General features: G+C 39.0%; 1 protein-coding gene and 1 long non-coding RNA gene across 8 annotated transcripts in view; one reads left to right on the forward strand and one right to left on the reverse strand.

Annotated features, from left to right (window-relative positions):
* ZBTB40 (zinc finger and BTB domain containing 40) overlaps positions 1–15,457 on the reverse strand; it is a 69,366-nt gene extending 53,909 nt beyond the window's left edge. For all 5 annotated transcript variants that reach the window (XR_012079413.1, XR_012079414.1, XM_031683779.2 and 2 more), the window contains exon 1: positions 15,291–15,457. The gene's annotated coding sequence lies outside the window, so the exon portion shown is untranslated. The remainder of the gene's footprint in view (positions 1–15,290) is intronic.
* Positions 15,458–15,560: 103 nt separating this feature from the next.
* Positions 15,561–27,001, forward strand: part of LOC140700955 (uncharacterized) — a 40,287-nt gene continuing 28,846 nt past the window's right edge. For all 3 annotated transcript variants that reach the window (XR_012079717.1, XR_012079718.1, XR_012079719.1), the window contains exons 1-2: positions 15,561–15,702; positions 17,481–17,567. This is a non-coding gene — a long non-coding RNA (uncharacterized lncRNA). The remainder of the gene's footprint in view (positions 15,703–17,480; positions 17,568–27,001) is intronic.

A 27,001-nucleotide genomic window follows, 5' to 3' on the forward strand; every position in this document is an offset into this window, starting at 1 on the left:
AGCCTCTGGTTGTTCACTCTGCTCCCAATTACACCCCCCTGTCCTCCTCTGGGGCTGTGAGTATATGTGACTCACAAACTGCTATCAGTCCCATCCCCACAATCCTAGGATAGGAATCCTTCCCTCATCAATGACAGAAAGAAGAGGTGATTAGTTCTTCTTCTTCTTCTTTTTTTTTTTTCCAATCCACTGGTCTCTGGTCTTTTTCCTATCCTTGAATTTCTTAAATGCCTTTGGCAAGGTCATCACCTGCTCTATGATGGTAATGATGTCCAGCATTTGTTCTAAGCACTGTCCATGCGCTTTCCCATTTAATTCCCCTAACATCCCTATGAGATAGATACCATTATTATCCCTAATCCACAGATGAGGAAACTAATGTCCAACAATGTTATGCAACTTGCGTTACCACACAGCTATTAAGTCTGAGCAGAGTTCAAATGCAGATCTGCCTGGCTCCCTGTTCTTAATTACCACCTCGGTCTTGAGAGGATTTCTGGGCTCAATGCTATCATTCCTCAACCTCTCTCACAGACAGATATGTGTGGCTGGACGGCCTGGCAGGATCACCTGCATGTGAGAGGTACCTTGTCTTATGCCGTTCTCTGCTAAAAGCTGGATGGAAATGTGTATCTGAGGAAAAGTGTTGTTGGAAAAGGCCAGCTCACTGGCTGGCAAGGAACTTCCCTTGATGGCTTGAATTTAATTTACCAAAGGTCTAGTTTGGTCATCAACCCAGCAGATACAAACAACCTATCCTGTAAAAGTCGCACTCAGATTTCGGAAGTTTGGATAACACTGTCTAAACTTACAAGAGAAAAAACATAAATCAGAAAGTCAATTTATTAGTTTGTTTATTAGTGAAACATGCCTACTCTTTGCAGTCATCTGTGAAAAAAATTCAAGCAGCAAGGTCAAGTATAATCATAAAGACTTCTCGGAATCACAGAAGAGACTGCATCTCTCAGCATTCAGTGGTAGCCTGGTGCATCTGTCTTTGCCATAGAAGCAAATCCTTGGCCCCCGGACCGGACAGGTGGAGTCTGAGGGTCAATGTACACTGCATGGCACTGTTAACTGACATTCTGTCTTGTCCCTTCCAACACTGAGTTCCTGGACTCTTCTGTGGCTCCAGCTGCTCTTCTGATACAGTTGAACTCAGCTTTGCCTAGGAGGTAACCTTGTGCAGGTATCTAATAGCACTGACCATGTGCTGATTTTTCGGCCCCGAATTTAAGGAGTGCCATCCTGCTGCTTTCGCTCACAAGCTTTTCTTCTGGTGCTCCAAACATCTATCCACAGCAGATCAGAACTATTCCTTCAAGGAGCCTAAGCCCAATGAAGTGCTCAACTCCGAACTCGTCCACCTTCTAACTTCCATCTGGGTCAACTACCTTACACCAGCTATACCAGATCCAGTCCTTAGTCCCTTTCCCTCTGTTCCCTCATCTCCTCCTTCCTCCCATGCACTTCTTTTACCTATTACTCTGCCTTCCTTCAGGCCACTCTGCCACAAATCACTAATGAAAACTCAAAAACAAATTATTTATCAATAACAAACAAACATGAATGATTCCTGATCAGAAGGATAATAAAAATCAGAGAATTTTGCAACTAGAATTATCTTTAGAGACTGTGCAAGTCAGCCCTATCATTTTACAGATGAAGAAATTGATAGAAATCCAGCGTCTTGCCAAGTCACATATCTAGATAATGGTAGGGCCAGACCCAGGACCTAGGTTTCTGGTTTTCAAACCAGCACTTGAACCAAAATACCAAACTCCTAAGTATCTACAACAGGCCCTCAGAGGGGACAGACTGGCAGCCACTAGCACTATGCATATTATATGGTTTACTATTTTTTTCTTTGAATACTGATTAAATATCAACCATTGATAGCTCTTTCAATGAGGCAATAATTACCCTCAAGCCATAAAACTTCCCAAAAGTATCTCAGGGAATATATGGTTGCAAATTTCCCAATCCACTGTCATTAGCAGAACTGTAAGGTGGATTTATGACTTAACAACAACAACAACAAAAATCAAACAAAAAAAAATTTAAGTGATTATTTAAGATATTTAAAAAATACATTAATGAATAACTTAAAGGTCAATGCAGAAGGCCTTTCGATGCATAAAGGAAACAGAAGAAATTCACAAAAGATCAACAGTTTTTCTACATAAAAATGTAAACTTCCCCCCCAAAAACCACTAACAAAATTAAAAGATAAATGATAAACCAGCGAAAACCTGAAGTGAAAAATGAGCAGTTAATATTAGAATAGAATGATCATATAAATCAATAAGGAAGATATTAACATTTAAATTTTTTCAAGTGGACAAAGAAAAGCAGATAATTCACAAAAGAAATACATAGTCAATAAAACAATACAAAAATTCACCCTCATGAATAATTTAAGAAACACAAATTAAAATATTAATACAAATTAGGGGTAATCAAATTGGAAAAGTTTTGCGATGATAGTATTCCACTGGGAAGCAGTAGTTTTAGACCATGGACTCTGATTTAGCAGACTTTGCTGTGAAGCCTAACTTGTATACTTACTCAGTGACCTTGGGCAAGTCACTTTAATCACTGTAAGCCTTAACGTTTTTACAGTTTTGCTGTGAAGATGAAATGAGATAATGTATCTGAATTGTTTTATCAAAGTGCCTGTCAACAGTCAATGCTCAATAAGTGTTAGCTGCTATTTTGATAAAAAATAATACTGGCATTAATAACGCAGGGAAGGGAGCAATGAGACAGGTACCCACACAATGCTGATGGAAGTGCAGACTGGTAAAAATCTTCCAGGGAAGTAACTGAGTAAGTAATGCTCATCTAGAGCTACAAAAAATGTCCCTGGAGAGACACATGGGAATTTGGGGGGATTGGGGAGATACACTTTATGTGCATTGTATGAGTGTTTTACCAGGATATGTTTTACAGAATATATCTGTAATATATATCAGTTGTATAATTACAGATGTTTTAAAAAGAATGAGAATCCTATGATAGTAGAAGAAAAAAAAATTTTAATGTTTATGCCTTAAACCAACTTCTAGGAATCTACCTACGAAGAAAGAGATATAATGAAATATTTATAAACACTGTATTCAGAGCAATAGACTTCATGGTAAAGAACTGGAAACTTACATGTATAATAGGAGATTTTTAGGTAAATGTGGTATATAGGCATATTACGGATTCTTATGCAGCCATTAAAAATCAGGGTCTCTATATGATACAAGTAACCAAAGAAAAGAAAGTAAGTTGGACTTCATCAAATTTTAAAACTTCTGTGTATCAAAGGACACTATCATGAAAGTAAAAAGACAGTCCACAAAATGGGAAAAAATATTCTCAAATCATATCTGACAAGAGTCTGGTATCCAGAATATACAAATACAGTATATCAGACTAAGATATCCAGAACTCTTAAAACTCAACAATAAGAGGACAAATAAGCCAATGTTAAAGGGGGCAAAGGATTTGAATAGCTGTCTCTCCAAAGATATACAAAATGGCAAATAAGCACATGGAAAGATGCTCAAAAGCAGCAGTCATTAGGGAAATTCAGATCAAAACCACAATGAAACATCACTCCACACCTACTAAGATGCTATTAATCAAACAAACAACAAACAAACAGAAATTACAAGCATTGCTGAGGAGGTGAAGAAATTGGAAACCTTCTACATTGTTGGTAGGAATGTAAAATGATGCCTCCCCTGTGAAAAATAGTTTGGCAGTTCCTCACAAAGTTAAATACAGAGTTACCGTATGACCCAGCAATTCCACTCCTAGGTATATACTCAAGAGAAATGAAAAAATATATTTACACAAAAATTTGTACACTAATGTTCATTGCAGCACTATTTGTAACAGCCAAAAAGTAGAAACAACTCAAGTGTCCATCAACTGATAAATGGACAAACAAAATAGTGTGTGTTTGTGTATCTCCATATAATGGAATATTATTTGGCCATAAAAAGGAAAGGAATACTGGCAGTGCTACAACATGGGTGAACCTTGAAAACATTATGCTAAGTTAAAGAAGCCAGACACAAAAGGCTACATCGTGTATGATTCAGTTTATATAAAATATCCAGAATAGGCAAATCCATAGAGACAGAAAGTAGACTAGCGATGGCTGGAGGCTGGGAGGAGGAGGGATTGGGGAGTGAATGTTAATAGGCTTGGGGTTTTTTTCTGGAGTGATGAAAATGATCTAGAATTAGAAAGTGGTGATAGTTACACAGATTTTGAAAACTGTACACTTTAAAACAGTAAATTGTATGGTATATGAATTATATCTAAATAAATTTTTTCAAATTAGGCTCTCAAAGATTTTTAATAATGTTGTGAAATGCTCTCATATACTAAAAGGAAAACAACAGCATGCAACTGTATATATAATTCCAACTTGGTTTAAAAATATATGTACATGCATATATACATTTGCATTAAAAAAAGACAGAAAATATATTAAAATGCTAACAGTGGTTATCTCTAGGTAGTGTTGCCATGCTGGGCTTGTTTTCTTTTTCATACATTGCAAATATTTCTATGGTAAACATGCATTATTTTTACAACCAGAAAATTTAAAAACTCAGGTAGGTTTGTCTGGCTTCAAAGCTAGTGTCATTTCCAACATACTATATACTCATTAGACATTTATTTAGCTCCTACTATGTACCAAGCAAACTTAAATAAGATATAATCTCTGTCCACAAGGAATTTACATAAGTCTAGGGTTTGAACCCAAGTTCATGGACAGGGAAGGGGAACAGGAGTCTATATGCTCTTTAAATTACTGGACACACAATATTGTTCACCTGTACAGTTTCTGGGAGAGGTCATGAGCAGCAGTGCGCTCAGCTGTTAAAGGCTAAAGCTAGAACCAGACTACCTGGGTGTGAAGATTGAACACCCAATTACAAATCTTGGGAAAATCACCTAAGCTCTGTGGGGTACAGTTTCCTCATCTACAAAATAGGAGCAGTAACGGCACCTCTCTCACTGGGTTGCCAGAAGATTAAATGAGTTAATGCTATATGCTAGAGACATTTCAAGGGTCAGCACATTAAGTAGCTGCTAGCTGCCATCAACATCAGCAGCATCATCACCTCTACCACTACCTCGCCACCATATTCTCAAGGAGGCAGAGACACAGCAGATTAAGGACCACTAAAAAGTCTGTTTTTCACATCTCAAAACTGGCAGCTAGCATCTGATTCTTGATAAGCCTATAATAACCATTACATTCAATGAATTTCTTTTTCCAGATTCTCTCAATCTCTGATGAAACTCTTCTTTTGAGGCATTCTATAAAATACAATGAGGCAAAACATCAAAATGTTCGGCATAACAAACTGCTTGTGTCCTCTTATCTTTTGACTAATTCATAGAAACAAATGATTTTTCAAGGCTATTGTAATGGAAGGAGGCTTTGAGAGACTTATCTGTCTTTCCAGGCCAGGCTGCTCTGATCCAGTAGTTCTTCCAAGATGACTCTTCAGAGGTCAGACTGCAAAATCTCCTGAACAACACATTCATCTAATGAGTGACTAGGGATTGTGACTGCCTTACACCTAATGCCGACTCTTCCATCCTGCAGTCAAGAGTCTCAGCAAGCAATCATCACTTCAGTGCTTTCACATTCAACCTCTCAAGTGTTAAAAAAGACCCTTGGCTTTGTCACTGGTACTGGTACTTTTGCCCTGACCTGGAAATGTGGATGAATTCTCAGTTTTCACCACTCTAATTATGAGAATATACTTTTCTTCAGCAAGGAATAAATCTGGACTACACAGTAGCAAATTCCAAATTCAAAGATACCCATCTAATGTAAAAAGCAAAGAGCTCAGACAACTAAAGAATACCAAAACAGGCCTTGTGACTCCAAAGGCGGTGTATTTAACAGTAAAGGTTTAGAGCACAGGCTGTAGAGACAGACGGAGAGAGGCAGACAGACAGACAGCTGCCCCTCTTACCAGCTGTATGACTTTAGGCAAGTTGCTTAGTTCTCTGGGCCTCAGTTTCCTCATATATAAAATGGGGATAATATTAGTCTTATCTCATGGGGTAGTTGTAAGCATTAATAAGCCACTGCAAATGAGTCAATACACATAAAGGACTTTTTTTTTATAACATTATAAACATTCACTAAACATGAAAAGGAAGCATAAAAATACTGCTGCTAAAATTTTGTTTGTTTGTTTTAGGGGGAGGTAATAAGGTTTCTTTATCTTATCTTACCTTATCTTATCTTTTAGTGGAGGTACTGGGGATTAAACCCAGGACCTTGTGCAAGCTAAGCACTCATTCCACCACAAAGCTATATGCTCCCCCTAAAATATTTGTTTTTACAGTTTTTGGTTATGTGGTCAGTTCACACATGTACCTATATTTAGTCATGCTGCCTCGTCACTTATTTAAGTTACATATGTATCTTCTATATACTGTGTGTCAAATATTACCAAAAGAAATTTAAAAGTCTGTAGGCATTGCTAGTTTCATACAGCTGAGAGTCAACTAGGAAAGGGAGAGGGTTAGGCCTCTCACAATATAGTGCTGGACTATAATCTGAGAGATTTCATACAAAGCCTTAAATTCATTAAAAATTAGTAGGAGATACAAAGAACTTCTGAAATCACCTGTTCCAACCCCCTCGTTTGCAGATGCGGAAAGTGAGACCTTGAGAAGTGTTTTAAGGTCTTTGGTTTACTAATGACAGGAACAAGACTCTTCCATTACCTGTGACTCAGTTAACTCTAGGTGGAAAGCAATGAAGAAGACATTATGGAAAGGCGAAATAAAAAGACACAGTTTGGAAGAGTTAAGGTAGCGACCTAACAATGGGAGCTAACATTTTGCAAAGGTTTACTACGTCCTAGATACTGTGACAAGCATTTTGCATGGGTGGTGTTATGTAATTTTTGCAAAACCTGGGAGGTAGTTACTATTATTAACTCCACTTTCAACTGAGAAAGTGGAGGCCTAGAGAGATTAAAAAACTTGCCCCAAATCACAAAGCTAGTGAGCGGTAGAGTCAGTAAATGAGCCCACGCTGTCTGACTCCAGAGCCGGAGCCTTTACCACCGGATACTGCCCAAGATTGGGAATTTAAAAGCAGTGAAGCTCTTGATCCTTGAGTCTTTCCCCTACTCTTTTGATCACACTCTGTTCAGAGGCAGTGCAAAGGTACACAGTAAATGAGGTGGTTTTTAAGGAAGAGCAGATGATCTTTACTTAGAGTCTACTATTCCTTGCTATGTGAGGCACCGCCCACATCACTCTTGCCACCTGACTTGTCCAAGGCCACGCAGCTGGTGACAGTGCCGCTGAGGGTGTGGAGCCCGTGCAGCCCCAGAGTAGCTGCAAGGCCCTGTTTCCCAGCCTAGTCAGTGGGCAGAGTGCACTTGTCTGCCCAGCAGATCTTTCCTGAGCTCAGCCAAACGCCCTTAACTGGGTTGGAATGACACAGAGAAGAAATCCAGCATACGCCCTGCTCTCAAGGAGTTTATGGCACAGGTGGGAAGAGACCCCTTCCAGCTTACCCTCCTCTTATCATTCTTTGTGGTCAAAGCTTACACTCCTCTTTTCATTCTTTGTGGTCAAGCAGCAGAAGCACTGAAGAGACTGTGGAGCCCCCAGCTCCCTGCAATACTGTCCTGTTACACTACTCAGCTCCCCACCCTTCAGGACCCCTCTGTGTACACTGCACAGATGAAATGCATTCTCCTCTCCTCTCAGTGCTGTAAAGCCTTTTCTTTTGTCTTTGAAGAAGTGGGAATTACTTTCATCTCCATCACCAGGGATTATGACAAGAGGGTTAACTTGAGGAGCTAACACACACATTAAAAAACAAAAAAAGGCAGAAGAGGGTAACTTCTCTACTGCCTTTAACTTTTGGAAAGAGCCTATGGGATTCCACAGTATTTGCTCAAAAATGTTCAAAGGAAGGCATGGAAAATTTCATCCTCAACATTTTGCTGTCCAGGAAAAGAAAAAAAAAATCCAGAACTCTAGGGGCCAATTATTCTGCTGTCTTGGACTCTGACCTTAGAAAGTCTCCCTCGGGTTTGAATCTGACTGGAGCTGAGGACAGCTGACAGTAGAGCGCCAGCTATGAGACCAGCCTGTGTCTAGGTGGTCAAGTTTAATGACTGCCAGGGCTTCTGAGCAGCATTCGTAAGTTATAGCACCACACCAAACCTATGGGCTAAGCAAATTAGAGCAGCAAGTTTCACTGTTATTTAAATGTGTAAGTACTTACTATGTTCCCAACATCATGCTAGGGGGTGGGTACTCAAAACAGTGACAGGCCTTTAAAAACCAACAAATATCGGATTGCACTAAAAAAACTAGATAAAGAGAAGGCAGAGAGAGCAGAGAACGTAAGAGAAGCAGTAAAGAGGGAGAGACAGGAGGGCTTACTGTTTGCAACAATAGAAGTGAGGGAAATATCTGTGATGTGATTAGAAGGGAAGATGAATATACTGCTACTACTACCAGTTGGAGCTTAGAAGAGTGGCTCTGGACTGGCTCCCTTGCTTCTGCCTCACCCTGGCCAGCTGGAGTTTAAAAATTTAAAAACAACCTTAAGGAGCTAAAAAGAGATGGGCTTTAAATCTGACTTTTGCTCTGCAACTCTGAGTTACTTAACCTTACAAAACCTGTTTTCTCAAGTGTAAAATGGAGTGAACATGTATATGGGAGCACATAACACTATTCTCAATTTCACATGTTTGAAATTTCCATAATAATTTTTTTAACATTTTTAATTGATTTACAATCATTTAACAGTGTTGTGTCAAATTCCAGTGTAGAGCACAATTTTTCAGTTATATATGAACATATATATATTGTCACATTATAATAATTTTTTAAATAGGGATAATAGTACCTATTGCTTACTTGCTACGAGGATTACAAGAAATAATTATGTAAAACACCCACTTTTTAGGTGTTCAGTAAACGATTATTATTATCAACATGGTATTTACTTTAAAGTTCTGGGATGGGGATGAGGAGAACAAAATACTATGAATCAGTGAATTAAGGCTACAGGCTGCAGGCTTAGGAGTATCTGACATTTGTACAAGGACAACCTCCCCAAGGAGAGGTCTTATAGGCTTCTCACTCCTTCATTTACTTTCCTCTTCCCCGTATGCTTTATTCATTTCATTCAACAGATACGTGCTGACTGCCTACAGTATGTAGGACACAAGGCTAGATACTGAGAATGGGAAAGGAGTAAGGGGTTTTGAGGGGACAATATATGGGGATGGGCTTTTGGAGAAGGGTATTTATGAGCCATCAGAAATGGTATGCAAAAAGTTCTGAGTATGTGGATGTGCACAACTTCTCTGAGAAGTTCTGGAGGGATTCTAAAAGGAATTAATTTAATTTGTTTATAAGTTAAGAATGAAAGTCTAATAAACTGAACAAGAAGCATAAAAAGTTTATATAAGAGAAAACATAAAATACTCCTAAAAAAATCATAAAAGTAGCCTTGAGCAAATGAAAAGATAGATCATGATCTAGCATCATAAAAGAAAGATTCAGCATCATAAAGATGTCATTTTTCCCCAAGCTAATTTATAAACTTAACATAATCTCAATAAAAATATCATCAAGTTGTTTCGTCTGAAAATTAGACAAATTATAAAGCTCATATGCAGAATAAACATGCACAAGAGCCAGGAAAACTCCAAAAAGGAGCAATATGAAAAAAACGGCCCTTCCAGATATTAAAACAAATTACAAGCCTCTAAAATTAAACTAGTTTTGTAATGGCAGGAATTGACAATTAACCAATGGAACAAAATAGAAAATCCAGTAAGAAACCCAAATGCATGTAAGAGTTTAATATCTACTAAAGACAGCACCTCAAATCAGTAGAGAAGAGGTAAGTGTTTTTAGTAAGCAGTGTTGGGACACTTGGCTGGCCGTTGGAAAAAAGATAAAATTGGATCCTTCCTCACACCAAATGCCAAGATAAATTTCAAATGGATCACTCTTAGATATTTAAAAAGAAAAAAAAGTGAAACCATATATGCACTAGAGGAAAACATTAATGAATTCCTCATAAACTGAGTGGTGCAAACTTCCTAACTCTGACTCAAAATCTAAAGCAATACACTGTAAGACTGATAATTGTGACTATATAAAGATGTAAAACTTGTGTATAGCAGTAACACAACATATGTAAAGTCAGGCATGTGACAAATTGGAAAAAAATACTTTTGCTACTTATACCACAGACATTGGGCAGATATTCTGTATCTCATAAAAGGAGAAAACAAATTTAAACCATAATGAAATGTTACTTCTTACCTAACAGATTGACAAAACCCCAAAACCCTGGCAGCAAGACTCAAGAGAAAGAGAAGAAGGGTTAGGCATGACATAAAAACTTCTGTGAATGTAACTTGTTACATGGTTTTGATTTTGGAACCACATAAATGGTTTTTACAGTTAAAAACAAAATTTGATTTCTAAAAACAATTCTTAAAATTTAAAACAAATGAGACTGTTTATCAAGTTGGTGGTATAACCACACAGAGAAAATAATTACATCAGGAAACTTTAGGACAGTGTTTGACCATACATTTCAAATAGCATACATTCTAAGGACAACAGGAACCACACAGAAAACTAAAATAACATTCAGTAAGTTAATGGTCAGTACATATAACAGCATTGCTACCAGCCTGGTTAATAACATGGCCAGGGAAATCCAAAGAGAAGGAACAGCCCAAAAGTCCCAGAGCTTAGCCCACTGGTCCAGGAAGAGTGAAGTTCCTTGTGGCCCACTGAGTGTCAATGACTGGTGCTCAAGTAGCAGGTTGAGAGGGGAGTAGAGAGACTGCTAAGAGCTGAGGCTTGAGACAGGCTCAGCCAGAGCTTAAGGGCAGCCCAAATCAAGCCAAGGAACTGCGCTATCCTGAGGACAGGCAAGGCATCCTGGAGTTATAGCATGGAGAGTGACATGTTCAGATCTGTGCTTTAGAAAGATTACTGGCAACAGTGTACAAAATAGATTGGACCAAAACATTCATGTGACTCACTTCATTGCCATATTTACTTTACTGCAGTGGTCTGGAACTGAACCCGCAGTATCTTTGAGGAAGGCCTGTAAATGGGCCCTCTTCCCAGAAAAAAATGGCATTCACACAAATTTGCAGACAAATTCAAAGAATTCGTGGATCCCTTGCAACTTGACCATTTATTTACCCCAGATTAACAAGCTGATGTGGATCAGCAAAAACATATTTACTTTATCTATGGAAATGAAATACTTGATGTCATGATTTTGAGGATATGGAGTTAACAACATGAAGGAAATTCAAGGAAAGATAGTTTCCTTCCTTCACCCTTCCCTCCTTCAAGGACTGTAGGAGTCTTAAAACTACATGCTCTGTACAAATGAAATACTGCACCCTCTGCATAACTTGAAGAAAGTGACAATCTCATCTCTGAATTTAAATGCTCTTAATATTTAATTCTTTCCTTTATGTGGTTATAGCTTGCTTTCTCCATGTTGTCAGGATGATGGCTTTAGAAGGCAGGCTATTGGAGATCCAGAAAACCACACATCCCAATTCAATTTCCTTGTGAAAATCAAAGAGCTCACTCTCTTGAAGAGTTGAAAGAGGCTGAAGGGTCACTGCCTTCCCTGGGGTGCTGGCACTCCAGAAGGGTAATGCAAATACTCAGTATGAGGCAACAGGGCATACCAATTTGTTTTCAATCTATTTTATTTCATTCAGAGCATCTTTGCAGACAGACAGTCCACGAAAACAAGCCACACTTTGGTTATACTTAGTCTTCCTCAATCTCCAGAAGCAGGTGAGTATTGCCAAAGTGTGGCTCGTTTCCCTGAGCTGCCTGTCTGCAATGATGCTTTGAACTGAAATAAAATAGATTGAAAAACAAATTGGTATGCCCTGGCTCTTCCTGCAGTTTTATATTATCCTTCAAAGCTAGTGTTACCACCTACTCTTTACTGGAACCCAACAGACCCAAATCACAGAGTAAAACTGCAATACTTTAAATGTGAAGGTCCCACCCAAACCTAAAATAGCAATTTAATTCATGGCTTGTTGGTTAACATTGGATTAACGTGCCACTCTCTGTCTGGTTCCTTGCTCCGTTTGCTGGGCTGGATTATATCTTCTGATGACATGTGCAATATGGTTGCTGGATACAGTTTAAAGCAAAACTTGACACTGCTGATCTTCCTATATAATTCGCTCAATTTATTACTGTCTCTGTAATTTTTCATGTTTATGAGCCCAAACATTATCTTATTTTCACCTATTCAAAAAATCTGCTACCTGCTTTAAAGCATTCAACGTACTGCTTAAAGTATGCACCATTATTCTGAAAACTTTAAGAGGAAACCCCAAATCATTTGCAAACAAATTCTGAAATTACTACCAACTAGAAGAAGCCTATGGTTTTCTTAGAATGAAGTAACGCAAATGGTTTCATGCTTAAAACACGAAAATCATGAAAAATGCCCTGCATAAATAGTTGTATAATTTTGTTTTAGAAAATAAATCCCATTTGGAAAAGTTCCTCTCTTAACAGAAACATTGAAAAAAAAAAGATCTGGTCCCTTCCCCTCAAAGATAGAAACACACACACACCCCCCCACCATCAAATTCATCTGTAACATATTTCTGAATTTTTGTTATTATTTAGCACTTTAAGTAAGTTTCCATTTGGAGATAAATTTGGTTAGTTTTCTCTCACTGGAATTCAGCAATATGTGTATCAACAAGAAACCACATAACAATCCTTTGAGAAGGTACCCTTATCCACATTTGACAGATTAGACAATAATCTGTTAACTGGTCCAAGAGCATGCAGTAAAGCTGGGTGCAGGGCCGGGTCTCGGAGCACAGGACTGAACCACAGCACAGTTACCGGCTTCTTTCAGTTCTGTTCTGGAGAACACTCCAAGTTCTTGCCAGCTCAGTCTCTGAACTTACTGAAAAGTTCTTCTGCCCCATTCCTCTCCCCTTTCCCTTCCTGCTGGACTGAATCTGGTCACTCAACAAGTTTCAGCTTCAGCTACTCAGAAGAGAGGCCTTTGGGGGCTATCAGCAGTCTCCAGGTCGGCACTGTTGTTTCCTCTATTGCAGCACTGCCGCAATTTGGAATAACTTTGTTACTGCCTTACTGTGTGAGATACCAGATTTTAGGTCCATGTTTCACCCTAGCAATCACAGGGCCTACCACAGTGGTGCCTGATACACAGCAGGCACACAAATATTTGCTCAACCAATGGCCTGGATTTATTTAATATTTACCAAATGTAAGGTTGTGGGCACTGGCTGGTAGCTGACACAAGAACAGGTAAGGTGTGGTCCCTGCCCTTGAGGACCTCCCAAATTAGCAGGAAAGATAATAAACAGATGGCATAATATAGGGTGCTGAGTGTGATCAGTTGAGGTTCAGACAGATCCCAGGTCCCTTAGGCACTAACTATGTAACCTTGGACATCTCTCCTGACTCTGTTTCCTTATCTTTGAAATGGGAATATTAATACTACTTACATTATAGTGTTTGTGTGAGGATTAAATAAGCCATGGAAATGAAGCACATAGTGTAGTCCTTGCTGAATGGAATCACTCAATAAATATTAACTACTGATTTCATTAGTATGATGCTATGATACCTGTACATGAAATTATCTTTGTTTACCTGTATGCCATCTGTCCAAGCCCCTACAGAATTTAAATTCTGTGAGAGGGTAGAGATCGTGTTGATCTTGTTCACCACTGTATTTCCAGGGATTTGAATCATCGCCAGTAAATTGTAGGTGCTGGACAAATGTTGAACGATTAACATGCATGCATGTAAGCATGGGGTGTTCTATCTATTGTTACTAAACTAGTGAGGAATAATTAGTTTCGGGTTCCCCAACTGCTATAAAGGAGCAACATCAAAGTTAGAAAGTGGGGTGTGGCAGAAGTTAGATGATATAGCCAAGTAGAGAAAAATTTCATTTTGAGGTTGTAATTAAATCTCCATAAACGATACAAAGAGTTGGATTTGACTTCTAGGAAGAACCAATAACTCCAGGTTTAGAGCTCTGAAAGAATAAAGTCCAAGCAGTACGATGTGAGTCCCCAGGCAGGGGGCTCCCAGGGAAGAGCTCTATTTGCCAGACCTACAATCTAGTACATTTTGAAATAGCTTAACCTCTCAGAATCTGGGCGTCCTCCTCTCATGCAAAATGGACACATGGACACTCATAAGAGTTGTTGGTACAAAAACGCTGTGTATGAATATAAATAAGCATCTGGCTTACTGTAGACACTGGGTGGATGGTATTTTTGTTATTCAAAGTAGGAGAAACAATTTCACTCTGAATAATAAATCAGTAAGACCAGAAGAGGTAATGAAAGCCAGAGTGGTCAATTAAAGCTCTGGGTGCACAGAGCAGCTATAACTCGAGTTCACCACTCTGAGATGGGACCAGCGGAATCCCTCAATTCAGGACAATACTGACCCAGTCTACTTGTGTCCAGAACTGGGGCCGCCACACTCTTCCTGCGAAAAGCCAGGCAAAAGTACTTTTCGCTTTGTGGGACAAGGGGTCAAAGCCATCCGATATGTGTTGCAACTACTCAACTTCTCTCTTGTAACAGGAAAGCAGCAACAGACAATACATAAACAATGAACATGGCTGTGTTCCAACAAAAGTTCGTTTATGGACACCCGAATTTAATTTCATAAAGCTGTCACAAAGTCTGTGAAATATTATTCTTTTCTTCTTCAACTATTAAAAAAAAGTAAAACCTTCTTAGCTCCCCACAGACAAAAATGGAAGGGAGGGGTAGTGAAAGGCGGATTTTGCCCAAGGCCATACTTTGCCCAGGCCGGTACCGGGAGTTGGCGGGGGGGGGGGGGGGGGGGCTGAGACTTCGAGAAACAGCTGCGAAAAGAGGCCTCCAATCGGGCCGAGTAGCTGGCGATGCGGGACGAGGGCAGGCCCCAAGCGGGGACTAGGCCCTGCCAAGCGCCCCCGCCGCGGCCCCGGGGCCTCTCCCCGCCAGAGAATAGAGCGGAGCCTGCGCTCGGAAGTGTGGACCGCCCCTGGGGGTCCACGTCCCGGGGCGGGAGGAAGCGGCTGGGACTTGGCAAAGCCCTGCGGGGTTTGCCACGCGAAAGGGTCTCTGCGCGCCCCTCATTCGGGACGCCTCTCAGGCCTCAGCTGCAAAAGGGGTCTCCACGCGGAGTCCCAGCCCCGTTTCTATGGTTACCTGTTCAGCACCGATTCAAACTGCCGTTCTTTATTGACAGCGCCATAGAGGACACGAACACTCCTGCCCGAAGGGAACAATAAAGCTTTCTCCATTCAACAGCGCCAGAAACGCCAGAAGGCGGCCATTTTGAGGCCGGCGCGGAGGGGTATAAGCGGGGAGGGGGCGGCCCGGCTTGCCTGGCGCGCCACAGTCACGTGCTGGGGCCGGGCCTCGTCGGGGCGGGGCCTGCGTCACGCGCGCGCTTTCCACCAATGGTAGGACGCTAGGGCCGGCCGGTTGCTAGCCACTTCTCTGACCTCTGACCCTTGACCACTACCCCCACCCACTCCCTTCGGAAACTTCTAATGGATTTCCACTGCCCCTCGCTCGGGGAGCAGTAAAGTTGAGATCTTATTTCAAGCAATGGCAGGTAGGCATAAAAACTTTCTTTCCATTTTTCCGAAACAACAAGTTCACGTGCAAGGGGGAGACGTGACCTAAGACGCGTCCCCAGACGCATTTTCATTGGTGGAGAGGCTTGGCGTCTCTTGGACGTAATAGGCTAACAGACCCGTACCAACCAATCGTGGCGTTTTGAAGGCATTTTGATTCCGCCTCTCCTTCCTCCTCATTTTAGAGTTTAGGGGGCCGGGGGTAAAAGTGTTCGTAGTTTTCTTGTGCTTATCTTCCTGTCACACGTTTTGTGGCACTCTGTGCGTTCCATGTTGGAGCTCCTCTTGCCGCCTTCACACCGCCAAGCAGATGAAGTCATTTCCATACAGTTTCAGGCAAGTTAAGTCGCATCGGCTCTGGCTCACTGATCCTCACCAGTGTCACTGTGTCACTGACACGCAGCCAGTTTTCTGTCACTGCCAGTCCTGCCATACAGATCCGGTTGTCTCAGTGCATTGCCGAGTTCTCACTTTGGTTACAGCTGTTACGTCCATAGTGTCACTATTCAGTCGTTGTGAGAGATGTCATTGTCGGACTGACACCTATCACCGTTTTAATCACAAATCACTCTACTGGGCAGAACTGTCATTTGCATTGTTGCTGTTATCCGGTTTATCATTTTTTACTGTCACTGTCCAGTATGCGACCGCGACCACGACCACGACCACGAACTCCAAACGGTTCTGTACAATGTAGCAATTGGAATGTGTGCCCAGCTGTCACCCTTTCAGTTGTTTTCACCATTATTGTCACTCAGCTATTTTCATTGCCGCGTGCTCAAGCCAATATTTAGTAGGCGCCTACTGCGTACGGGACCGTCTTGTTACTGCCTAATTAGTCACTTTCAGTATTACACTCATGTCACTGTCACGCTCAGGGTCAGATTTATATAGCAGGGGACATTCAATCAGTTTTATAGTCACTAGAGTCACGGTCACAGCTTTTGTGTCTCCTAATTTCCACCATTTCTACATTCTCGTTTAGTGGGAGCCCTCAGTACAGTGTTGCCAGATTTAACAAACAAACCAACCTGTAGAATGACGCTTGGTACATAATAGGTGCTTGAGAAATATTTATACAATCAGTGGATTTTTAAAAATCAATATTATTACCAATGTACTGTGTGTGGATGTGGATGGCTTGAGGCTTTATTGTTCCCAAACAATAGGAATAAGTGCAGAAACGTGTCCTCCCTGTTTAACTTAACAAGATTCTGCATCCTATTGGGACAAGGAGAAAGCAGGGAAATGAGGCTCCCCTGAATTCCTGGGACCATGGTTATAAAGAATAGGATGGTGTTTTAAAGTTTTTATTTCTTATTTTAAAGGAATATACTTTGGTTGTAGAGTGTTTAGGAAATATAGGAAGGACTGTTTCCTTCTGAAGGATTGTTTTAGACATAACAAAGAATGCCATCTCTCAACACACTCACACACAGTCAATGGAAAATGGCTGCAGTTTCCCTGTAATTGTTCACTTGACATTTTGCATTACTGGAAATTCTCATGGAAATGACTTGCCTACAAGTCCATGAAGAGCAGCATAAGGTGATGGAGAGCAGTGGCCCTGGCTTCTGGCTGGCCATTATATGGGAGAATAAGAAACCAATGGTGGACCCTCCAAGGACCTCATCTTGGGAAAGTCTCGAGAGTTTTGGAGAAATAACTTGTGCTTCCCAATCATCAAAAGGACTCATTCCTTTACCATAAGGGGAAGGTGCTTGAGATCTTTTCACCTTTTTTTCTACCTCAACAGAGAATGTTCCCAGGCCAATGTCTGAGGTGACTCCAGCTAAACTACCAACTGTTTCCAGAGTGAATACTACATGCCAAGAACACTGAAGTAAACAGAACATAATCCTTGCCCTAGTAGGAAATAACACAGCCAGGACCACTACTATGGCTAGTAATAAGTCATTATTTGTCTTCTTCTTACCCTCTGCCAGACCCCATGCCAAGCTCTTCCTGGACTGTCTCATTTAGTTCCCATAACCACCGAATGAAGTAGGTAACATGATTACCCCCTGCTATACAGGAGAAAACAGACTCAGAGAAGTAAATAATTTTCTCAAGGTCACACAGCTATTCATCAGCGGAGTTGGTGTTGAAACTTTGGAAGTCTGACTCTAAGGGCTTAACTTTTTTCCCCCAGAATAGTGACTTGTGGTTTTTACAAAATATATGTGTTCATTATAAAGAATTCAAGGATTACAAAAAAATACAAAGAGAGTTAAAAACAGAATCACTCTAAATCCTACCACTTAGCAGTAACATATCATTACAGATGAGCATGTCTCCATCTCTGGGCAAATATATGTGTTGGTAGGTAGATGGAGAGATAATAATGGTAATAATCACAGTTTCCTTTCAATAAGCCCTATGAAGTGGACACTGTTCCAAGCACTTTCCATGAATTAACACATTTAATTTACTCAGAGAGATGGATAGACATAATTTTATTAAAATGAGCTCATTTAACATATTCAGGGTTCATATCAGCAGCCAACCACCTGGTGATGTTTTTCCCCAAATCTGGTTCTTTCCTCAGTCTTTGCTGTCTTCTCTCCGCCTTCCAATCAAATCCTAAGCCCAGAGTCCTTGGGCTGCAAAAGCCAAGTCTTTAAATAGCACTCTGCACAGCTGCCGCCTGGTCAAATGTCTCTGCTGTTTCCCAAGGCGGTGGTGGTATTTGTAGAAGTGAAGTTTGCTAGAGGCTCAGCATATGCTTTTTATCTGCTAGAATAGGTATCTGGGCCTTAGCATTCTTTTTCCTGGCTTTCTAAGTGTTAGAATTTCACTACTTTTCTCCAATCCAAATGAAGCTTAGTCATCAGATCTTACCCCAGTGGAGACCAGAGAGTCTCAGATGTGGATGCTGTTGGAATTTGCCAAATGACTCAGAAAGGTCAGCTCGTTCATCCATCCGAGATGACAAAAGACCAGGAGAAGGGACAGACTACCTCACTCCAAAGGGGCTCCCAGCCAGTGAGAGTCTAGAGTCCTTCTGTGGGTCTGATCCTACCCATATCTTATATTGTAAATGAATCCCTTGCCTCAATTTCCCCCAAGACAAAAGGCTCTGTTGCATTCAGAATAACAGAATCAACATCTTTGGACATGGCACACAGCCCCATCATATCCATCTAATCCAAAACAGAAGCTGTAATTTTCCAGCCAAGTCTGCTTCTCCTCGCCAGCTCCCCAGCTCAGAGAGGACAGCCCACCCACCACTCTCTGCCTCATTGCTCAGGTTAGACAGCTGGGAGTTGTCCTTGACATTTCTGTCTGTCACCCTCAACTAGTCACCAAGTTTTGTTGATTTTCTCTCTAAATATATGCTTTTTATTTTCACCACCAAAGTCCAAATGACTTTTACCTCTCACCTACTGTGTATCCTTCACCTGCAGCCTCTTTTACTATCCTTTGCTTTGCTCTGCAGACAGCAAGCCAGTGTAACTTTCATTTCATTTAGAATCAGCTTTATTAAGTATAATTTACATATAAGAAAATGTACTCATTTAAATTGGCATTTTGGCAAATACGTACACCTATGTAATCACCACCACATCAAGATATAGAACATTTTTATTTTTTAGGGCAGTTTTAGGTTCACAGCAAAACTGAGAGAAAGGTACACAGATTTCGCATGTTCCCCTGCCTCCACACACGCATAGCCTTCCCTACCATCAACATCCTTCCACAGAATGGTACATTCGTTACAACTGATGTACCTCCGTTAACAGATCTTTATAACCCAAGTCCATAATTTATATTAGGGTTCATTCTTGGTGTTGTACCTTCTATGGGTTTGGTCAAATGCATAATGTGCATCCACCATTATAATATTATACAGAGTAATTCGCTACTCTAAAAGCCCTCTGTGTTCTGCCATTTCATCCTCCTTGTCCCCAAACCCCTGGAAATTATTGACCTTTTGACTGTCTCTATAGTTTTTTGTCTTTTACAGAATGTCACATAGTTGGAGTCATATAGTATGTAGCCTTTTGAGATTGGCTTCTTTCACTTAGTAATATGCATGTTCATTTCCTCCATGTCTTTTCATGGTACGGTAGTTCATTTCTTTTTAGCACTGTGTAATCTTCCATCATCTGGATGTATCACAGTTCATTCATCCATTCACCTGCTGAAAAACATCTTGGTTGCTTCTAAGTTTTGACAGTCATGAATAGAAATGCTGTAAACATCTGTGTGCAGGCTCTTGTGTGGGCATAACTTCAATTTGTTTGTGTGAATACCAAAGAGCAAATTATTGGATCATATGGTAATAGTATGTTTAGTTTTGTAAGAAATGGCCAAACTATTTTCCAAAGTGCTCATTCCCACCAACAATGAATGAGAGTTTCCATGGCTCCACATCCTCACCAGGATTTGGTGTTGTCAGTATTCTGGATTGACATTGGTGTTGGGCATTCTAATAGATGTATAGTGGTATCTCATTGTTGTTTTAATTTGCATTTACCTGATGATACATGATGTGGAGCATCTTATGGTATTCTTACTAGCCATGTGTGTATCTCTTTGGTGAGGTGTCTGTTAAGGTCCTTGTCCCATTTTTATATCAGGTTCTTTGTTTTCTTGTTGTTGACTTTTAAGGGTTCTTTGTATAACTTGGATAATAGTCCTTTATCACATATGTCTTGTGCAAATATTTTCTCCCAGTCTGTGGCTTGTCTTCTCGTTCTCTTGACATTGTGTTTCACAGAGCAGAAAAGTTTAATTTTAATGAGCCCAGCTTCTCTCTCTCTCTCTCTCTCTTAAATGGGGATATTGGGGGTTGAACCCAGGATCTCGGTATATGCTAAGCATGCTTCTAACACTGAGTTATACCTGAGCTACCCCTGAGCCCAGCTTATAGATTCTTTCTTTCATGGATTGTACCTTTGGTGTTGTATCTAAAAAGTCATCACCATACCCAGGGTCATCTGGATTTTCCCCGTATGTTATTTTCTAGGAGTTTTGCATTTTACATTTAGGTCTGCGATCCATTTTTATTCAGTTTTGTGAAGAGTAAGCTCTGTGTGTAGATTCATTTGTCTGCATGTGGATGTCCAGGTGTTCCAGCATTATATGTTGAAGCTATCTTTACTCCATTGTACTGCCTTTGCTGTTTTTGTCAAATATCAATTGACTTTGTGTGGGTTTATTTCTGGGCTCTCTATTCTGTTCTATTGATCTGTTCTTTTACCAATACCACAGTCTTAATTACTGCAGATTAATAGTAAGTCTTGAAGTTGGATCATGTCAGTCCTCCAACTTTGTTCTTCTCCTTCAATATTGTGTTGGCTATTGGGTCTCTTGCCTCTCCATAAACACTTCAGAATTAATTTGTCAAAATCTACAAAAATTATTTGCTGGGATTTTGATTGGGATTGCATAGAATCTATAGATTGAGTTGGGAAGAACTGATATCTTAACAATATTGTCTTCATATCTATAAACGTGGGATAGCCTTCCATTTATTTAGTTTTATTATTTCTTCCCCTCTGTTCCTAGTTTACTGGAAATTTTATATCATAAATGGTTGTTGGATTTTGTCAAATGCTTTTTCCTGCATCTATTGATATGATCATGTGATTTTTCTTCTTTAAGCTGTTGATACGATGGATTACATTTATTGATTTTCAAATACTGAATGAGCCCTGCATACTTGGAATAAATCCCCCTCGGTTGTGGTGTATAATTATTTTAATACATTGTTGGATTTCATTTGCTAATATTTTGTTAAGTATTTTTGCATCTATGTTCATGAGAGATATTGATCCCTAGTTTTCTTGTAAGGTCATTGTTTTTGGTATTAATCTAACACTGGTCTCAAAGAACGAGTTAGGAAGTATTCCCTCTGCTTCTATCTTTGGAAGAGATTATAGATACTTGGTATAATTTGTCCTGTTTCATTTTCTTGATGGTGTCATTCAAAGCACAGAAGTTTTGAATTTTATGAAATCCAATTTATTAGTTTTTCAGAGGAAAACTATTAGCATGGTGCATCTACTTAATGGGGAAACCCTGGTTCATTCCTCTAAAAGTTAGGAACAACACAACCATGGTTTCTATCACTACTTATTTTTTTTTTAACATTTTTTATTGATTTATAATCCTTTTACAATGTTGTGTCAAATTCCAGTGTTCAGCACAATTATGCAGTCATTCATGGACATATACACACTCATTGTCACATTCTTTTCTCTGTGAATTATCATAACATTTTGTGTATATTTCCCTGTGCTATACAGTGTAATCTTGTTTATCTATTCTACAATTTTGAAATCCCAGTCTATCCCTTCCCACCCTCCACCCCTCTGGCAACCACAAGTCTGTATTCTCTGTCTATGAGTCTATTTCTGTCCTGTATTTATGCTTTGTTTTTGTTTGTTTGTTTTTGTTTTTGTTTTTTAGATTATCACTACTTATTTTTAACATTAAGCTAGACATATTACTTACCACAATCAGATAAGAGAAAAGAGAGAGAATAGAATATACACCTGGAAAACCCTAAAGAATCAACCAAATAGCCTATTATGAAAGAAAGAATGAGAAGAAGGGAGAGAAAGATGGTGGGGGTGGGGAGAAGGAGGAGAAGGTGGTAAAGTAAGGTGAAGCTGGAGAATTAAACAAATATGCAGAAACCAGTTAGAAGAGAAAGGCCGTAGGCTGTGGGCTGGGAGATCTAACTCATCTCCCCCAGTTCTCAGACCTTTGGAGTCAGGCTGAATTATACCATCAGCTTTCTTGGTTCTTCAACTTGTAGATGGCACATCAAAGCATACCTCTGTCTGTAATTGCAAGAGCCAGTTCCCATAATGTATCTTCTCTTTTGTAGCTATATGTGTCCTATTGGTTCTGTTTCTCTAGAGAACACTGACTAATACACCAATGTATAAACTTTACGCAGAAACTTTGTACAACTAGAAGAGAAAATGCAAGAAAAGACCATATGTAATATAAATAGCAACAAAAAATTATTAATACATTTTAAGTATAAACTTAAAATATTGGTGTGGAATACAACAGAAAACTTGAGTGGAAAGACATATATTTTTAAGTTGAAGTATAGTTGATTTATAATGTTTCAGTATAGCAAAGTGATTCAGTTATGTATATATATATTCTTTTCCAAATTCTTTTCCACTGTAGGTTATTACAAGATACTGAATATAGTTCCCTGTGCTATACAGTAGATCCTTGTTTGTCAATTTTACATGTAGTAGTGTGTATCTGTTAATCCCAGACTCCTAATGTATCCCCTTTGGTAACCATAAGTTTATTTTCTATGTCTGTAAGTTTATTTCTGTTTTGTAAATAAGACCATTTGTATCTCTTTTAGATTCCACCTATGCAATATCATATATTTGTCTTTCTCTTCACTTAGTATGATAATCTCTAGGTCCATTCATGTTGCTGCAAATGGCATTATTTCACTTTTATGGCTGAGTAATATTCCACCTTCTTTATACATTCATCTGTTGATAGATATTTAGGTTGCTTCCATGCCTTGGCTATTGTAAATACTGATGCTGTGAACACTGGGGTGCGTGTACCTTTTCAAGTTAGAGTTTTCGTCTTTTCTGGGTATATGCCCAGGAGTGGGATTGCTGGATCATATGGTAACTCTATTTTTAGTTTTTTAAGGAACCTCCATACTGTTTTACATAGTGGCTGCACCAATTTACATTCCTACCAACAGTGTAAGAGGGCTCCCTTTCCTCCACACCCTCTCCAGCATTTATTATTTGTATACTTTTTGATGATGGCTGTTTTGACCTGTGTGAGGTGATACCTCTCTTGTAGTAGTTTTGATTTACATTTCTCTAATAATTACGAATGTTAAGCATCTTTTCATGTGCCTGTTGGCCATCTGTATGTCTTCTTTTGAGAAATGTCTGTTTAGGTCTTCTATGAATTTTTTGATTGGATTGTTTGGTTTTTTGCTATTGAGCTGTACGAGCTGCTTGTATATTTTGGAAATTAATCCCTTGTCAGTCGCATCATTTGCAAATATTTTCTTCCTTTCGGTATGTTGTCTTTTCATTTTGTTTATAATTTCCTTTGCTGTGCAAAAGCTTTTAAGTTTAATTAGGTCCCATTTGTTTATTTTTGCTTTTGTTTCCATTACTGTAGGATATGGCTCCAAAAAAATATTGCTGCAATTTATGTCAGAGAGTGTTCTGTCTATGTTTCCCTCTAGGAGTTTTATGGTAAGTGGTCTTACATTTAGGTCTTTAATCCATTTTGAGTTTTTTTTTAATATGATGTTAGAGAATATTCTAATTTCATTTTTTTACAGGTAGTTGTCCAGTTTTCCCAGCACCACTTATTGAAGAGACTGTCTTTTCTCCATTGCATATTCTTGCCTCCTTTGCTGTACATTTACTGACCATAAGTGTGTGGGTTTATTTGTAGGCTTTCTATCTTGCTCCATTGATCTGTGTGTCTGCTTTTGTGCCAGTACCATACTGTTTTGATTACTATAGTATTGTAGTATAGTCTGAAGTCAGGGAGCATGATTCCTCCAGTTCTACTCTCCTTTCTCAAGATTATTTTGGTTTTTCGAGGTCTTTCATGTTTCCATATAAATTTAAATTTTTTTTGTTCTAGTTCTGTGAAAAATGCCATTGGCAATTTTATAGGGATTGCATTGAATCTGTAGATTGCCTTGGGTACTGTGGTCATTTTAACAATATTGATTCTAACCCAAGAATATGGTATATCATTTCTTAAATGGCAAGAAGAATGAACATCATAAAAATGTTAATTCTCAGTGAACACACCAGCAGACTTTCTGCGGTTAGAGAAGCTGATTATAGGATTCAAATGGAAAAATTAACAACAAAGAATATAGAGAATCAGCCCTACCAGATATCAAACTATATTCTAAAGCTTCAACAATGAAAATAGTGAGTAATTAGCTCATAAATAGACAAACCAATGTAACAATATAGAAAGTCCAAGAATAGACCAAAATACATATAGAAATTTAATACATTCTAAAGGTGTGAGAGTAAAGATAAACTTTATAATTAATGGTTTGGGGATAATTGGGTAATCATTTGAAAAAGGAGTTTTATCTATACCTCACATCTTTCACTGGGATAAACTAAAAATAGATCAAAGATCTAAAGCTAAAAAATTGTAGACATTAAAGTACTAGGAAAAAATGAGCAAATTTCTTTGTAACCCTGAGGTGGTGAAGGACTTTCTAATTGACTCAAAATCCAAAAACCTAAAAAGAAAATTGATCAATTTAACCATATTTTTTAAAAACCCGTAAATAAAGCTTAAATATAAATGGCAACCTGGGAGGATATATATGCCACTCATATTATAGATAAAGGACTAATTTTCTTAATACATGAATAGCTTCTAGGAATTCATAAGAACAAGACCAAAAGTCTTTTGAAAATTGAAGAAAAATAAGCAAAAATATAAAGAGGCAGTTCACACACACATAAAAAGACATGAAGATGGCCTCTAAAAACACAAAAATATTCTCAATCTATTCATGATGTGAGTAGTACAAATTAAAACTAATCTGAAATATCTTTTTTTTAACCTATCAAATTGGTGAAAACTCCAGAAACTTGACAATGAGATGGTAAACAGGCATTCTCATTGCTGGTTGGAATGTAGATTAGTACAATCCCTATGTAGCTTAACAATTGTTTTTTTGTTTTTTTTCCTTTAAGGTTAACAATTCTTATCAAAATTTTAAAATGCATTTTTCCCTTTGATCAATAATTTCACTTCTGGGTATTTGTATATATACCTGCGTGTGTACAGAATGATGCATATACACTGAAATTCTGATATTTCACTGAATTCACTGATGTTTCACTGAAATAATCCTTGAAATAGGAAAAAATGGAATTTAAACCAAAGGAACAAGATTAAGTATGTTGCAATGTGTGCATTCAAAGGAATATTATACAGCTTCAAAATAAAAGAATGAGGAAGCGCTAACATCCTTATAGGGAAAGAACTCCAATATGTATTGCTAAATTAAAAAACAAGGTGTAGAACAGGAATCAGTAAACCTTTTCTTTGTAAAGGAGCAGACGGTTAATATTTTCAACTTTGCAGGCCATGTAATCTGTGTTGCAACTGCTTGACTTTCAACTTGCCCTTGTAGCATGAATGCAATCAGACAATACAAATGAGTGTGGCCAGATTTAGCTGGATTTGGCCTGCCGGCAGTAGTTCATCAGACTTCTACTTTGTATACATAGTGTGCTATTTTTGTGTAAATAAGTGTATGTGTTAGGGGGAGTAGAGATAAGAATGTATATATGTATTTGCTTATATTTGCATAAAAACATTGAAGAGATACATATGAAAAATGGAGTGTGTATTATCCACGGGCCAATCAGGAGATAGAAACCAGGGAAATTGAAAAAGGAAATAACATAAAGACTTATTCACTAGTAATGTAACTAGTATAATGTTAATTTGTACAATGTAAAGAATTATTCATTAATAAAGGAGACTGACTCCTAAGGGGAATAGACACTGCTAAGGCAGCACTGTCCAATAGAATGTTCTGCAGTGATGAACATGTTCTATGTCTGCACTGCCCAATGCAGTAGTTACTAGCCACACATGACCATTAAACACTTGAAATATAGCTAGTGTGACTGAGGAACTGAATTTTTAATTTGAGTTTATTTGAATTAATTTATATTTAAATCTAAGTAGCCACATTTGGCTAGTGGCTACCACATTGGACACAGCCGTGCGGAATAGCTGCTACCTCTAAGAGTGAGGGCATATAGTCAAGGAGAAACAAACTTGAAAGAGCCCCTCTCCTGCAAAGCTGAGATTCACACCTCACTGGGGAAGGTATGGCTATAAGCCATGAGATGCTGGAGTGTGTGTACCACTGGATTTCCAGCACACCTTTGACAGAGGAGCCACTGCTAGCAAGGAAGCCATCTGCTAGCAGCCATACTATAGAAGCCAGAAAGAAAAGCACCAGAATCAGAAGATAAGCCCTTTCCTCTTGTAGTTTCCCTCAACACCCTCTATTTGACAAGGTCTAGCAGTATGCCATCTGCCGAAGAAGAAATATTGACAAGGTCTAGTTCCAGTATCACAAAGCAACATAAAGAAGAGTGAATTTAGAACTGAGAGGCAATAATTTGATGACTGGCACAGGGTGGTTGGAAACTGGGTTAGAGCAAAACTTTTCAGGGTATGCCTTTAAACATCATTTCAAGTTTGAATCATGTAAACATGTTACTTACTCAACAGGTTAAAAACAAG

This window comes from Vicugna pacos, chromosome 13 (assembly GCF_048564905.1).
Source record: "Vicugna pacos chromosome 13, VicPac4, whole genome shotgun sequence".
NCBI classification, from domain to species: Eukaryota; Metazoa; Chordata; class Mammalia; order Artiodactyla; family Camelidae; genus Vicugna; species Vicugna pacos.